This window comes from Pseudophryne corroboree, chromosome 1, assembly GCF_028390025.1.
Source record: "Pseudophryne corroboree isolate aPseCor3 chromosome 1, aPseCor3.hap2, whole genome shotgun sequence".
Lineage (NCBI taxonomy): Eukaryota > Metazoa > Chordata > Amphibia > Anura > Myobatrachidae > Pseudophryne > Pseudophryne corroboree.
The window spans coordinates 212,384,988-212,402,846 of NC_086444.1; the positions used below are offsets into that span (position 1 = coordinate 212,384,988).

Consider the following 17,859-nt stretch of genomic DNA (forward strand, 5'->3'; position numbering starts at 1 on the left):
TGGTGGAGTATGCTCAATTCCATTCTCGCCCCCTCCAGAGGCTGATTCTAGCCAAGTGGGATGGCCTACCTCACCGGATCAGGTCTCAAATGATCTCATTGACTCCGGAGGCCCGTCTGTCGCTACTTTGGTGGCTCCGGGACCAACAATTGTGCAGGGGCCGTCCCTTCTGGATATCCAACTGGGTTCTGTTGACGACAGATGCCAGTCTAAGAGGTTGGGGCGCGGTGCTGGAGCAACACTCACTTCAGGGTCGGTGGACCAAGGAGGAATCTCTCCTCTCGATCAACATTCTGGAATTGCGGGCGGTCTTCAATGCGTTGAACCTGGCCCAGCATTTAATTCAGAACCGTCCTGTTATCTTCATATTTATTTTTTCATTTTCATTCTTACACCATTTTCAATCCATATATTTACAAACCTTTAATTTATTTTCATCCACTTTTATGTATTCACATTTTTCATTTATAATTCATTTCATTTTATTCCAATTCATCCTTCCACCCATTCCCAACATTTTTTCCCCCCCTCCCTCTTTTTCAGCACATTCAACACACAGTTCTAACAAGTCTCAGTCTGTTTTCCCCTTTTCCCTTTTCCAACATGGCCGCCACCAACATTATGCCAGCACTTTCAGGATAGGAACACTCAACTGTCCTTCATCTCATCTCCACAAATCATACGTCAAAGCGTCACTTAAATATCGGCCACTAGAGAGCGGCAGAGAGATGCTCTCGTGATCAAGCCTCGTAAGGTGAAACGTACGTCGGGGCAACGCGTCACTCAGTGACATCATCGCGTCACCGCCCGATCCGGAAGCGGGCGGCCGCGGCTATCATCGCTCACAGCGGAGAACTCCGGGGGACGCCAATATCAGACACCACTAACCAAAGTGGTGGGGGTAAAGTACACTAGACCACCATGGCAATTGAACATTACTTGCCTAAGGACCTGCTTACTCCTCTCCCATGAACCTCGCTTTTGGCACAGTATGCACCCACCAAGTATTTCATAACAGTACAGCATTGAGGCTATTAGTATACTCTGCCACAAGGCACAATCTTATTATTAATTTTGCATTCTCCGCCTATACCAAGGATAACTACCTGATATCTATTTATCAATCACTATAGGGACCACAGCAATGCTTTGGAGCCAGCCTTGAGCTTTTAAGTGTGTCTCTCTTTATATATGTACCTAGTTTGTCAATACCAATCAAATTAATCTATGTCTAACTTTACCTCCATTAAGATTTCAGTGATTTTTGGAGCCAGCCTTGAGCTCAATTAGTTTTTTCTTGTTATGCTTTTTGGTGTTTCTGCTATGAACTTGCCTTTAATGAATTATTTTTTGTATATTTAATGAACCCAGTGTGCACTATTCAGCGGTTTCACCTCAACTTTACATTGCCCTAATTGGATCCCTCAATTTTTTATTTAATTGATACTTTTTCTCAGAACAATTAATACATTGTCTATTTACTTATTTATTTATTAATCAACAAGATTCTGACGAGCATACTTTCACTATCATAGCTCCGTCAGTTTGGCTTTTACAAGGATTGTCATCTCGGTACTTTGAATTAATTGTCTGTTAATTAACAATTATTTATCAATTAAGTCTAGGACACAATCTTTACGAATTATCAAATTATTCATTCATTTTTTTCATTTATGTCTGCACTGTCTTTTATTGTAAACAGTCAGCCAGCATCCAGCTCCTGTTGAGCCTTTCCATCAGAGTAATACCAGTCTATACAAATTGTTAGAAGACAGGATCCTACAATCATCACCAATTCATATTCAGTATTCACTTTCCTGTCTCTCTCACAACGCTGGTTTCAAATTCCAATATTTTTTCTTCACACACTCTCTCATCTGGAAATACAATTTCGAACTATTAACAGTTTTGATTTAATGTAAAGTACAGATAGCAGAAGTTGAATTTTCTTCTCCTTCAACAAACGGCCCACGGCCATACTACCCTGAATACGCCCGATCTTGTCCGATCTCGGAAGCTAAGCAGATATGGCCTGGTCAGTATTAGGAAGGGGAACCTCCTGAGAATACCAGGTGCAGTGGGCCATTTTCCAAGGAGAACATCCTCTTCACCCTTCTCCTTTTCTCTTTCTCTCTCTCTCTTCTTTTCTCTTTCTTTCTTTCTCTCTTTCTTTTCCCTCTTCTCTTCTTCATCTCTTCATCCGCAGTCAGACACCATCCCCAGATTTGACCATCATTTGCTGGCATTTCTTTGTCCCTTACTATAACAGATGCAGTTATCCAAGGTATACCCATATATTTTCACCTACATAACGATCTTGTACCCCATTTGTTAAAAAGGTCAACAAGATCCTTTTACTAAGAGTATCGTTGCTTGCCATTTCTCTTATTTTTCTATATATTATATTACATTTTTTTATACAAAGATCAATTAAAGGTTAAGTTTTAATTACAATATCTCTATCTTTATCACACCTATACATTTTTCAAGAGTGCTCCCAAAAAAGGTTTTTTGTCTTTTCTCTTTTTTTCAATGTAGTTCATCTACAAATTTCTGGGAGCACCACCAATCGATAAGCAGTTCTAAACTTGTCTTGCTAACTGCTCACATATTGGTTACCTTATCATTCCAATATTTACACATTTATATGATACTGGTGCGGATTCACACTCATCATAGTAGTACCGTCCTGTTCAAGTACAGTCGGACAACGCCACCACAGTGGCTTACATAAATCATTAAGGCGGCACTCGAAGCCGCCTAGCAATGAACGAAGTCTCACGGATTCTACAGTGGGCAGAACGCCATCTACCGGCCATATCGGCAATATTCATTCCAGGAGTCCTGAATTGGGAAGCGGACTTTCTCAGTCGTCAGGACGTGCATGCCGGCGAGTGGGGCCTCCATCCAGAAGTGTTTCAACTCCTAGTGGAAAAGTGGGGTCTTCCAGATGTAGATCTGATGGCGTCTCGACACAATCACAAGGTTCCGGTCTTAGGAGCAAGGACAAGGGATCCTCAAGCAGCATTCGTGGATGCGCTGGCGGTACCGTGGAGGTTTTCGGCTGCCGTACGTGTTCCCTCCGGTGTCGCTCCTGCCCAGGGTAATTCGGAAGTTCAAGCAAGAAAAAGGAAATCTGCTTCTCATAGCTCCGGCGTGGCCCAGACGGCACTGGTTCTCAGACCTGCAAGGCCTATCGTCAGAGCGTTCACTTCTACTTCCACAACGCCCAGACCTCCTCGTTCAGGGCCCCTGTGTCTACCAGGACCTATCCCGGCTGTCTTTGACGGCGTGGCTCTTGAAGCTTCCGTCTTGAGTGCTAAGGGTTTTTCTGAAGAGGTCATTAAAACTATGTTGCAGGCCCGGAAACCGGCTTCTGCTCTGATTTTCCATAGGGTCTGGCATTCCTACTTTGGTGCGCATCTAATAATTATGACGCTTCCAAGTGTAGTACAGCCAAACATTTGGCTTTTCTGCAGCAGGGCCTAGATTTAGGCCTGCGTCTGGCCTCCCCCAAGGTTCATATTTCTGCCTTGTCGGTGTGGTTTCAGAGAAAAATTGCGACTTTACCTGATGTTCATACTTTCACTCAGGGTGTGTTGCGTATCCAACCTCCCTATGTCCCGCCTGTGGCTCCTTGGGACTTGTCGGTGGTTTTGGAGGCGTTGCAGGAGCCTCCGTTTGAACCCCTGGGTTCAGCTGACCTTAAGTGGCTTTCCCGTAAGGTGGTGTTCTTGCTGGCTATTGCCTCTGCTAGAAGAGTGTCGGATCTGGGTGCCTTGTCTTGTAGTTCCCCATATCTGATTTTTCACCGTGACCGGGCGGTTCTTAGGACTCGTCTCAGATATTTGCCTAAGGTGGTTTCTTCTTTCCACCTTAATCAGGAGATTGTGGTTCCGGCCTTTGTCTCTCCTGATTTGTCTCCCAAAGAGCGGTCTTTGGATGTGGTACGGGCTCTCCGTATCTATGTGAAGAGAACTGCTTCTATTCGAAAATCTGATTCTCTCTTTGTTTTGTTTGGATTTCACAAACGTGGCTGGCCTGCTCACAAGCAGACCCTGGCCAGATGGATTAGAATGGTGATTGCACATGCTTATGTGAGGACTGGTCTGTCAGCTCCTGCTCACAGCACGGCCCATTCTACTCGGTCTGTTGGACCTTCTTGGGCGGCCCAACGTGGTGCGACCCTTGAACAATTGTGCAAGGCGGCTACGTGGTCCTCAGGGAACACGTTCATAAGGTTCTATGCCTTCGATACTGCCACTTCCCAGGATGCTTCCTTTGGACGCCGGGTTCATGTGCCCGCTACAGTGCGTCCCCTCCCATAAGGAACTGCTTTAGGACATCCCCATTGTCCAATCCTTGTGGAGCCCAGTGTACCCCGCAGCAGAAAATGAGATTTATGGTAAGAACTTACCTTTGTTAAATCTCTTTCTGCGAGGTACACTGGGCTCCACAAGGCGCCCACCCTGACGCACTTAGCTTCTACGGGTTGGTATGGCATTAGCCGCTGACACTTCTCTTGTCGTGAGAGTGTGGTGTATGTGGCTACTAACCGTTGTCGTCTCTTTTCCTGCTACTGCATTGGGCTGGTTAACTAAAAACTGAGCTCCTGTGCAGGGAGGCGGGGTTATAGAGGAGGCAGCGCTGTGCATTCTGGGAACAGTCAAAGCTTTGAGCCTGTTGGTGCCTCGGATCAAGATCCTACTCTACACCCCATTGTCCAATCCTTGTGTAGCCCAGTGTACCTCGCAGAAAGATTTAACAAAGGTAAGTTCTTACCATAAATCTCGTTTTCTCCTATGTCCACAGGATAACATTGGGATATGCCGGAGCGATAGCGGAAATGACACCAAATAGTCACAAGCTTTCTGGCCTCCCAGGATGCATCAGAGCTCCTCCATATAATCCCGCCCACCGACTCGGTCAAATCAGTTGTTTTCACAGCAATCTAGGCAGGAGCATCATGTAGAAACCTATTCAGGCGATAAGAACACACATGCACACCCTTCAATACAAGAGGGAAGAGGTTTAGTGATTGTAAAGATCCTCCAATCAGGTGCGTCAGGGTGGGATACCTGTGGATACCTGTGGACATGGGAGAAATTCCGTTATCAATGGTAAGTTCTTACCATAACGTATATTTCTCCGGCTGGGTCCACAGGTTATCCACAGGATAACATTGGGATTCCCAAAGCCATTTTTAGTGGTGGGGACGCTCCTGATTAGACAGGAGAACCTTTCGCCCGAATTCCGCATCACGAGAGGCAAAAAGTATCCAAGGCATAATGTCTAATGAATGTGTTAATGGAAGACCATATGGCTGCCTTACAAATCTGTTCTGCTGAAGCACCATGTTGTGCTGCCCATGAAGGACCTACCTTACAGGTAGAGTGCGCAGAGACATTAGCCGGAGCAGGGAGATCAGCACGAGAATATGCTTCTGAAATTACCATTCGGAGCCATCTTGCCAGCGTCTGTTTACTAGCAGGCCATCCTCTTTTGTGAAATCCGTAGACAATGAAGAGAGAATCTGTTTTTCTGATGGCACTAGTACGATCTATGTAGATTCTTAACGCACGGATCACGTCCAGTGACGCTTCTACTGCAGAAAGTCCCGATACCTGAAAAGCCGGGACTACAATCTCTTCGTTAAGGTGAAACTTTGAGACCACCTTCGGAAGATACCCAGATCTAGTTCTGAGAACTGCCTTATCTGGATAAAAGATCAGAAAAGGAGACTTACACGACAGTGCTCCTAAATCTGACACTCTTCTAGCTGACGCCATCGTCAGTAGAAAGAGAACTTTAGCCGTCAACCATTGAAGATCTGCTCTCTTAAGTGGTTCAAAACGGAGCCCCCTGAAGGAGTTTAAGAATCAGATTCAAATCCCAGGGAACTGCAGGAGGAACAAATGGAGGTTGAATGTGCAACACTCCCTGAAAGAAAGTACGTACATCCTGTAGGTTAGCAATCTTTTTCTGAAACCATATAGTTAATGTTGATACTTGAACTCTCAAGGAAGCTACTTGAAGGAAATCCAAAATCCTGGATACTCTAAAAGATCTTGGATCCATACTCCTTTCACTACACCAATGAATATAGGCTTGCCATATTCAATGATAAATACGAGCTGAAGGTTTTCTTCCTCTAAGCATAGTTTGAATTACTTGTTGTGAAAATCCTCTTGACTTTAGGATAGAGGTTTTAACAGCCACGCCGTCAAAGACAGACGATCCAGATGGCTGTGATAACAAGGACCCTGCATTAGTGGATCTGGACGTTGTGGGAGCTGTATTGGAGCATCCACGGACATCCTTAGTGGATCTGTGTACCAATGCCTTCTGGGCCAAGCTGGAGCTAGTAGAATTATAGCCCCCTTTGCTTGCTTTATTTTCCTCACCACCCAGGGTAACAGGGAGATTGGAGGAAACAGATATGCCAGATGAAATTCCCATTTCTCTGACAGTGCATTTACAAGGATCGCCCCGGGATCCCTTTGTCTTTGACCCATATATCGGAACTTTGTTGTTCAGATGGGACGCTATGAGATCTAACTCTGGCAGACCCCATCTGTTTACTGGAGTCTGAAACCCCTCCAGGTGTAACGCCCATTCGGTTTCCTGAATGGTGTGTCGACTGAGAAAGTCCGCTTCCCAGTTCAGCACTCCTGGAACAAACACTGCGGACAATGCCGGAAGATGGAGTTCTGTCTTAGTACGTGAGTTACTTCCTCCATTAACCCTTTTGCTGTGTGTTCCTCCCTGATGATTGAGGTATGCTACTGCTGTTGCATTGTCTGAGCAGATCTGGACTGGTCTTCCTTGCAGAATGTCCTTTGCCTGAACCAGAGCCATATATATGGCCCTTATTTCCAACACATTTATTGGCAGGCAACTTTCCCTTATGATCCATTTTCCCTGGAACCAGAAACTTTCAAACACCACTCCCAGCCCTGAAGACTGGCATCTGTTGTCAGGACTTGCCAATCTGTTATCCAAAAGGGTCTCCCCTTGTCTAGATGGTCCGTCTGAAGCCACCAGGTTAGTGACATTTTTACGTTTACTGGAAGCTTTATCATCTGTCTTTTTATTGTCTGATGTCGTCCGTTCCATCTGGTCAGAATGAGGTGTTGTAGAGGTCTGGAGTGGAATTGTGCATATTCCACCATGTCGAATGTTGACACCATCAGACCCATCAGTCGCATTGCTGCATGGACTGATATTGTCTGACTGTGTAACAACTCCTGAGTCATTCTTGCACTTTGGATATCTTTTTCCAAGGTAAAACTATTCTTTGTAGACTTGAATCCAATATGGCCCCCAAATGAACCATCCGTTGTGACTGATTCGAAGACGATTTTTCCCAATTTATGAGCCATCCGTGTCCTTGTAGACAGACTATCGTCTGTTGGAGATGGCTCAAGAGTAATTCCTGGGATTGTGCCAGGATTAAAAGATCATCGAGGTATGGAAAAATTCTTATCCCCTGTTTGCAGAGATAAGCTGCCATAACCACCATCATTTTGGTAAATACCCTGGGGGCTGTCGCTAGCCCAAAGGGCAAAGCCTGGAACTGAAAATGTTGCCGGAGGATGGCAAACCTGAGGGAACACTGATGGGATCGTGCTATGGGCACATGTAGGTAAGCATCCTGTATATCATGTAATCTGTTGGTTCCATAGCCAAAACTATGGAACGTAACGTTTCCATGTAGAACCTTAGAACCCAAATGTATTTGTTTAACATTTTGAGATTGAGAATTGGTCGGAAATGATCTATTTGGCTTTTGAATCAAAAATAGATTGGAGTAAAAACCCTGTCACCGTTGTGTGTGGGGAACTGGGATAATTACCCCAGACTGAAGCAATTTCTGAACTGCTTCTTGCAGGGTATTGGTCTTCGACTCTATACGAGATGGGTTGGTGCAAAAAAAAAACCTTTGAGGAGGCTGCCTCTTGAAAGGGAAAACGTAACCGAGAGATACCACCTTCTGCACCCAAGCATCTGTCGTCTACTGATGCCATATGTGTGAAAAGTGAAGGAGTCGGCCCCCAACCCTGGAGTCCTCCAGGCGGAGGCCCGCACTCTCAGACTGATGGTTTCTGTTCTGGTTTGGAAACTGGCCGTATATTGGCCCATTGCTTCCTACCCCTAGTTGATTTATTGAACTGGGGTTGCTTAAATTCCTCTTTCCCTTTTGCTCTGCCTTGCCATTGAAATGGCCGAAATTTCGAACCCCTAGGCTTAGGGTTATAACTAGCCGGAAACCTGACCTTCTTGGATTCAGCTTCCGATTCTAGAATATCTGTCAATTGTTTTCCAAACAGAATATCACCAGTGAGAGGCAGAGCTTCCAAAACTTTCTTGGATTCTGCATCTGCTTTCCAAGTACGTACCCAAATTGCTCTGCGAGCGGCTACCGTCAAGGCTGATGCTTTAGAATCAATCGTACCTATATCAATTGCTGCTTCTTCCAAATATTGTGCAGCTTGTTTTATATAGTGATGTGCACCGGACATTTTTCGGGTTTTGTGTTTTGGTTTTGTATTCGGTTCCGCGGCCGTGTTTTGGATTCGGACGCGTTTTGGCAAAACTTCCCTGAAATTTTTTTGTCGGATTCGGGTGTGTTTTGGATTCGGGTGTTTTTTTACAAAAACCCCTCAAAAACAGCTTAAATCATAGCATTTGGGGGTCATTTTGATCCCATAGTATTATTAACCTCAATAACCATAATTTCCACTCATTTTCAGTCTATTTTAAACACCTCACACTATTATTTTTAGTCCTAAAATTTGCACCGAGGTCGCTGGATGACTAAGCTAAGCGACCCAAGTGGCCGACACAAACACCTGGCCCATCTAGGAGTGGCACTGCAGTGTCAGACAGGATAGCACTTCAAAAAAATAGTCCCCAAACAGCACATGTTGCAAAGAAAAAAAGAGGTGCACCAAGGTCGCTGGATGGCTAAGCTAAGCGACACAAGTGGCCGACACAAACACCTGGCCCATCTAGGAGTGGCACTGCAGTGTCAGGCAGGATGGCACTTCAAAAAAATAGTCCCCAAACAGCACATGATGCAAAGAAAAATGAAAGAAAAAAGAGGTGCAAGATGGTATTGTCCTTGGGCCCTCCCACCCACCCTTATGTTGTATAAACAGGACATGCACACTTTAACAAACCCATCATTTCAGCGACAGGGTCTGCCACACATCTGTGACTGAAATGACTGGTTGGTTTGGGCCCCCACCAAAAAAGAAGCAATCAATCTCTCCTTGCACAAACTGGCTCTACAGAGGCAAGATGTCCACCTCCTCCTCATCGTCCGATTCCTCACCCCTTTCACTGTGTACATCCCCCTCCTCACAGATTATTAATTCATCCCCACTGGAATCCACCATCTCAGGTTCCTGTGTACTTTCTGGAGGCAATTGCTGGTGAATGTCTCCACGGAGGAATTGATTATAATTCATTTTGATGAACATCATCTTCTCCACATTTTCTGGAAGTAACCTCGTACGCCGATTGCTGACAAGGTGAGCGGCTGCACTAAACACTCTTTCGGAGTACACACTGTAGGGTGGGCAACTTAGGTAGAATAAAGCCAGTTTCTGCAAGGGCCTCCAAATTGCCTCTTTTTCCTGCCGGTATACGTACGGACTGTCTGACGTGCCTACTTGGATGCGGTCACTCATATAATCCTCCACCATTCTTTCAATGGTGAGAGAATCATATGCAGTGACAGTAGACGACATGTCAGTAATCGTTGGCAGGTCCTTCAGTCCGGACTAGATGTCAGCACTCGCTCCAGACTGCCCTGCATCACCGCCAGCGGGTGGGCTCGGAATTCTTAGCCTTTTCCTCGCACCCCCAGTTGCGGGAGAATGTGAAGGAGGAGCTGTTGACGGGTCACGTTCCGCTTGACTTGACAATTTTCTCACCAGCAGGTCTTTGAACCTCTGCAGACTTGTGTCTGCCGGAAAGAGAGATACAACGTAGGTTTTAAATCTAGGAACGAGCACGGTGGCCAAAATGTAGTGCTCTGATTTCAACCCGTGAATCCTGGTTAAGCGAATTAAGGGCTCCATCCACAAGTCCCACATGCCTAGCGGAATCGCTCTGTTTTAGCTCCTCCTTCAATGTCTCCAGCTTCTTCTGCAAAAGCCTGATGAGGGGAATGACCTGACTCAGGCTGGCAGTGTCTGAACTGACTTCATGTGTGGCAAGTTCAAAGGGTTGCAGAGCCTTGCACAACATTGAAATCATTCTCCACTGCGCTTGAGTCAGGTGCATTCCCCCTCCTTTGCCTATATCGTAGGCAGATGTATAGGCTTGAATGGCCTTTTGCTGCTCCTCCATCTTCTGAAGCATATAGAGGGTTGAATTCCACCTCGTTACCACCTCTTGCTTCAGATGATGGCAGGGCAGGTTCAGGACTGTTTGCTGGTGCTCCAGTCTTCGGCACGCTGTGGCTGAATGCCGAAAGTGGCCCGCAATTCTTCGGGCCACCGACAGCATCTTTTGCACGCCCCTGTTGTTTTTTAAATAATTCTGCACCACCAAATTTAATGTATGTGCAAAACATGGGACGTGCTGGAATTTGCCCAGATGTAATACACGCACAATATTGCTGGCGTTGTCCGATGTCACAAATCCCCAGGAGAGTCCATTTGGGGTAAGCCATTCTGCGATGATGTTCCTCAGTTTCCGTAAGAGGTTGTCAGCTGTGTGCCTCTTCTGGAAAGCGGTGATACAAAGCGTAGCCTGCCTAGGAACGAGTTGGCGTTTGCGAGATGCTGCTACTGGTGCCGCCGCTGCTGTACTTGCTGCGGTAGGCAATACATATACCCAGTGGGCTGTCACAGTCATATAGTCCTGAGTCTGCCCTGCTCCACTTGTCCACATGTCCGTGGTTAAGTGGACATTGGGTACAACTGCATTTTTTAGGACACTGGTGACTCTTTTTCTGAGGTCTGTGTACATTTTCGGTATCGCCTGCCTAGAGAAATGGAACCTAGATGGTATTTGGTACCGGGGACACAGTACCTCAATCAAGTCTGTAGTTGCCTGTGAATTAACGGTGGATAACGGAAACACGTTTCTCACCGCCCAGGCTGCCAAGGCCTGAGTTATCTGCTTTGCAGCAGGATGACTGCTGTGATATTTCATCTTCCTCGCAAAGGACTGTTGGACAGTCAATTGCTTACTGGAAGTAGTACAAGTGGTCTTCCGACTTCCCCTCTGGGATGACAATCGACTCCCAGCAGCAACAACAGCAGCGCCAGCAGCAGTAGGCGTTACACTCAAGGATGCATCGGAGGAATCCCAGGCAGGAGAGGACTCGTCAGACTTGACAGTGACATGGCCTGCAGGACTATTGGCTTTCCTGTGTAAGGAGGAAATTGACACTGAGGGAGTTGGTGGTCTGGTTTGCAGGAACTTGGTTACAAGAGGAAGGGATTTAGTGGTCAGTGGACTGCTTCCGCTGTCATCCAAAGTTTTTGAACTTGTCACTGACTTATGATGAATGCGCTGCAGGTGACGTATAAGGGAGGATGTTCCGAGGTGGTTAACGTCCTTACCCCTACTTATTACAGCTTGACAAAGGCAACACACGGCTTGACACCTGTTGTCCGCATTTGTGTTAAAATAATTCCACACCAAAGAGGTGATTTTTTTTGTAATTTGACCAGGCATGTCAATGGCCATATTCGTCCCACGGACAACAGGTGTCTCCCCGGGTGCCTGACTTAAACAAACCACCTCACCATCAGAATCCTCCTTGTCAATTTCCTCCTCAGCGCCAGCAACACCCATATCCTCTTCCTGGTGTACTTCAACAGTGACATCTTCAATTTGACTATCAGGAACTGGACTGCGGGTGCTCCTTCCAGCACTTGCAGGGGGCGTGCAAATGGTGGAAGGCGCCACCTCTTCCCGTCCAGTGTTGGGAAGGTCAGGCATCGCAGCCGACACAATTGGACTCTCCTTGGGGATTTGTGATTTAGAAGAACGCACAGTTCTTTGCTGTGCTTTTGCCAGCTTAAGTCTTTTCATTTTTCTAGCGAGAGGATGAGTGCTTCCATCCTCATGTGAAGCTGAACCACTAGCCATGAACATAGGCCAGGGCCTCAGCCGTTCCTTGCCACTCCGTGTCGTAAATGGCATTTTGGCAAGTTTACGCTTCTCCTCAGACGCTTTTAATTTTGATTTTTGGGTCATTTTACTGAACTTTTGTGTTGGATTTTACATGCTCTCTACTATGACATTGGGCATCGGCCTTGGCAGACGACGATGGCATTTCATCGTCTCAGCCATGACTAGTGGCAGCAGCTTCAGCACGAGGTAGAAGTGGATCTTGATCTTTCCCTATTTTACCCTCCACATTTTTGTTATCCATTTTTTAATGTGTGGAATTATATGCCAGTATCAATAGCAATGGCCTACTACTATATATACTGCGCACAACTGAAATGCACCACAGGTATGGATGGATAGTATACTTGACGACACAGAGGTAGGTAGAGCAGTGGCCTACTGTACCGTACTGCTATATATTATATACTGGTGGTCAGCAAACTGTGCAAAACTGAAATGCACCACAGGTATGGATGGATAGTATACTCGACGACACAGAGGTAGGTAGAGCAGTGGCCTTCTGTACCGTACTGCTATATATTATATACTGGTGGTCAGCAAACTGTGCAAAACTGAAATGCACCACAGGTATGGATGGATAGTATACTTGACGACACAGAGGTAGGTAGAGCAGTGGCCTACTGTACCGTACTGCTATATATTATATACTGGTGGTCAGCAAACTGCAAAACTGAAATGCACCACAGGTATGGATGGATAGTATACTTGACGACACAGAGGTAGGTAGAGCAGTGGCCTACTGTACCGTACTGCTATATATTATATACTGGTGGTCAGCAAACTGTGCAAAACTGAAATGCACCACAGGTATGGATGGATAGTATACTTGACGACACAGAGGTAGGTAGAGCAGTGGCCTTCTGTACTGTACTCCTATATATTATATACTGGTGGACAGCAAAATTTCTCTGACGTCCTAGTGGATGCTGGGACTCCGTAAGGACCATGGGGAACAGCGGCTCCGCAGGAGACAGGGCACAAGAATAAAAGCTTTAGGATCAGGTGGTGTGCACTGGCTCCTCCCCCCATGACCCCCCTCCAAGCCTCAGTTAGATTTTTGTGCCCGAACGAGAAGGGTGCAGGCTAGGTGGCACTCCTGAGCTGCTTAGAATAAAAGTGTATTTTAGGTTTTTTATTTTCAGTGAGTCCTGCTGGCAACAGGCTCACTGCATCGTGGGACTAAGGGGAGAAGAAACGGACTCACCTGCGTGCAGAGTGGATTGGGTTTCTTAGGCTACTGGACATTAGCTCCAGAGGGACGATCACAGGTTCAGCCTGGATGGGTCCCGGAGCCGCGCCGCCGGCCCCCTTACAGAGCCAGAAGAGCGAAGAGGTCCGGTGAAATCGGCGGCAGAAGACGATCCTGTCTTCAGACTAAGGTAGCGCACAGCACCGCAGCTGTGCGCCATTGCTCTCAGCACACTTCACACTCCGGTCACTGAGGGTGCAGGGCGCTGGGGGGGAGCGCCCTGAGACGCAATATAACAGATAATACCTTAGGTTGGCAAAAGAATACATCACATATAGCTCTTGGGCTATATGGATGTATTTTAACCCCTGCCATTTTTACAGAAAAGAGCGGGAGATAAGGATGTCGTGAAGGGGCGGAGCCTATCTCCTCAGCACACAAGCGCCATTTTCCCTCACAGCTCCGCTGGAAGGACGGCTCCCTGACTCTCCCCTGCAGACTTGCTACAGAATCAGGGTAAAAAAGAGAAGGGGGGGCACTATTGGCAGCTAAAAATTATATAAACAGCAGCTATAAGGGAATAACACTTATATAAGGTTATCCCTGTATATATATATAGCGCTTGGTGTGTGCTGGCAGACTCTCCCTCTGTCTCTCCAAAGGGCTTGTGGGGTCCTGTCCTCTATCAGAGCATTCCCGGTGTGTGTGCTGTGTGTCGGTACGTGTGTGTCGACATGTATGAGGAGGAAAATGATGTGGAGGCGGAGCAATTGCCTGGGTTAGTGATGTCACCCCCTAGGGTGTCGACACCTGACTGGATGATCGTATTTAAAGAATTAAGTGATAATGTCAGCACTTTGCAAAGAACGGTTGATGACATGAGACAGCCGGCAAATCAATTAGTGCCTGTCCAGGCGTCTCAGACACCGTCAGGGGCCCTAAAACGCCCGTTACCTCAGTGGGTCGACACAGACCCAGACACAGATACTGAGTCTAGTGTCGACGGTGAGGAGACAAACGTAATGTCCAGTAGGGCCACACGTTACATGATCACGGCAATGAAGGAGGCATTGAACATTTCTGACACTACAAGTACCACAAAGAAGGGTATTATGTGGGGTGTGAAAAAACTACCAATAGTTTTCCCTGAGTCAGATGAGTTAAATGAGGTGTGTGATAAAGCGTGGGTTTCCCCCGACAAAAAACTGCTAATTTCTAAAAAAATATTGGCACTATATCCTTTCCCGTCAGAGGTTAGGACGCGTTGGGAAACACCCCCTAGGGTAGATAAGGCACTCACACGTTTATCTAAACAAGTAGCGTTACCGTCTCCTGATACGGCCACCCTCAAGGAACCAGCAGATAGAAGGCTGGAAAATATTCTTAAAAGTATATACACACATACTGGTGTTATACTGCGACCAGCAATCGCTTCAGCCTGGATGTGCAGTGCTGGAGTCGCGTGGTCGGATTCCCTGACTGAAAATATTGATACCCTGGATAGGGACAATATACTGTTAACTATAGAGCATTTGAAGGATGCATTACTATATATGCGTGATGCACAGAGGGATATCTGCACCCTGGCATCAAGAGTAAGTGCTATGTCCATTTCTGCCAGAAGAACGTTATGGACGCGACAGTGGTCAGGCGATGCGGATTCCAAACGACATATGGAAGTATTGCCGTATAAAGGGGAGGAGTTATTTGGGGCTGGTCTATCGGACCTGGTGGCCACGGCAACGGCTGGAAAATCCACCTTTTTACCCCAGGTCACTTCACATCAGCAGAAAAAGACACCGTCTTTTCAAACTCAGTCCTTTCGTTCCCATAAGTACAAGCGAGCTAAAGGCCATTCCTTCCTGCCCCGGGGCAGAGGAAGGGGAAAAAGACTGCATCATGCAGCCGCTTCCCAGGAGCAGAAGCCCTCCCCTGCTTCTGCCAAGTCTTCAGCATGACGCTGGGGCTTTACAAGCAGACTCAGACATGGTGGGGGCCCGTCTCAAGAATTTCAACGCGCAGTGGGCTCACTCGCAAGTGGACCCCTGGATTCTACAGGTAGTATCGCAGGGGTACAAACTGGAATTCGAGGCGTTTCCCCCTCGCCGGTTCCTGAAGTCTGCTCTACCAAAGTCTCCCTCCGACAGGGAGGCAGTTTTGGAAGCCATTCACAAGCTGTATTCCCAGCAGCTGATAATCAAGGTACCCCTCCTACAACAGGGAAAGGGGTATTATTCCACGCTGTTTGTGGTACCGAAGCCGGACGGCTCGGTGAGACCAATTTTAAATCTGAAATCCTTGAACACTTACATAAAGAGGTTCAAATTCAAGATGGAATCACTCAGAGCGGTGATAGCAAACCTGGAAGAAGGGGACTATATGGTGTCTCTGGACATCAAGGATGCTTATCTCCACGTCCCAATCTACCCGTCTCACCAAGGGTACCTCAGGTTTGTAGTACAAAACTGTCATTATCAGTTTCAGACGCTGCCGTTTGGGTTGTCCACGGCACCTCGGGTCTTCACCAAGTGATAAAGCTGAATATTTATCTTATATAAAACCCTTTATGAGGTCTAAGAACACTGTACGCTATTTACGTATGAAGTACCGTAAGGGTACGCTCGTTGCGTAACAATCGCTTAGCCGTAGTCGAGACGCTCAAGCGTCACGTTCGCTCACGGCCAAGAGATCACAGGCAGGCACGCTATTGGCTGCTGACTAACGTAATGATTCGCTATAGCGTAGCGGACGCTCGGGACCACGAGGAGATCACCAGCGGCGCTGACGCTAACAATGTTAAACCTTTGTATCTAAACCATAAACAGTATAATATGCAGTAAAAACCTTAGTGTAGATGCAACCTAGTGTAACCTTATTAACTCAAATGCTGTTCGAGCGCCACCGACACTCTGAGAATACTAAACACTATAAGAAATACACAGATACCTGGGCTTAGGGTCCAACGCCTAATAAATATATATTATGAATGATATACTTGCAAAAGAATTTAACACAATACAAGTCATACACTACAATATAACATAGACTACCTAACCAGATAACTACACAGGAAATACAATACAATACACTTACGTTTTAAGGGAAAAATAAGAGAGAAAGAGGAGAAGAGAGAGAGAGAGAGAAATGGCCCATAATAACAGTAAGAACAATATGGTTGCGGAGAAACACTTACGCACAAAGGAAACGATCGCATGCGCCTCTGGACATCCAGCTCCCGATTTTCAGCAATGATAACCGTTGAAAGTGAGAGCTGGATGTGATCGGCTTGTCTATTTATGCCCCACACACAATACAATTCAATGGTCCCTACAATCTCATTGTTCATTGGACACAGGAATTCCTCCTCGCATTATAACAAAAGGTCATAGGTTGATTCATACAGGTGGGCCGTGACTATTTCCAACAGCTCAGGTGGGAGGGAAACTGAGTTTCCCGCCGCATGGATAAGTAAGTGCAAATACAGTAAATGTTCATAAACTTCTTATGTCCATAACTATTCGCACGAGCGATTAATCTGCTTCAAACCAACACCGGAATATTGCTAATTAAATACTCTTCCGATGGGTACTAAACACCACTGTATTACTCCTGTCTGACCCTTCGTATCAAACAAAGAGGGATTTCTCTGTTCATGAACATTCTATATTAACCAAACTTTCAGAATCTATCAAAGGGACCATGATCTACAAAATACATTATATAGTGGAAATATGTAATGATTGAGTCGCACGCTACGATCACATAAACTCTACCGTAAATACGCATACCGTGCGCCTGCGGGTGCCCGCGACTGTGAGTATGCGCACGTACGGGAGAGCGTACGCATGCGCAGCACGGACCTGTGTGAGGTGCAAATATGGTAGTGTGCATAGAGATATTTTCTGACTTTGACAGTCCACCCTTTGGCAGTCAACAATAACTGCCACCTTCTGAAACATTTCAAAAAGAGAAAAATATATGTCAGGGGTTAATACATTTACATGGTTGGGTAGGGGAGGAGAGGAGAAGGTAGGAAAAAGGGTATGACCTAGTGAGATAGCAGAAGCATGCGTGTATGAATCCGTGCTTGGGGGTCATGTATCATCGTGCCGTACGTGTTTTAAATCAAGCTTCGAGGTATTGCGAAGTATACATTTGAATTCCTTCTTATCCCGTGGTACGGGTCTGTGGATGGGCTGTCAAACTTTACCGAGCTCTTTTCGGCTTTGGTTGTAACAAAATGGGGGAGCACATTTTAGTTGATGATACATGAATGGGGGAGATATGTGATTGCTGATATCTGTGCCTGTATTCCCTATCGACTATGTGTGTCATTACCTGAGGGTTGTAGAAATGAAGAAAAGACATAATTACGGTAAATGCGGTGGTATTCTATGTCAGGTAAATGTACATTCGTCGATTGAGGTCTTGTTTGGTGTCTGTTGGTTGCAGTCTTCTTTGTGCTTTTGCCCATAAGGTGCGAGCAAAAGCTGTCAATGTCCATAGATTTA

The 17,859-nt window shown here is 46.2% G+C and overlaps 1 pseudogene; it reads left to right on the plus strand.

Annotated features, from left to right (window-relative positions):
• Positions 1–1,966: 1,966 nt before the first annotated feature.
• Positions 1,967–2,084, plus strand: LOC134943019 (5S ribosomal RNA; annotated as a pseudogene).
• The last annotated feature ends 15,775 nt before the right edge of the window (positions 2,085–17,859 follow it).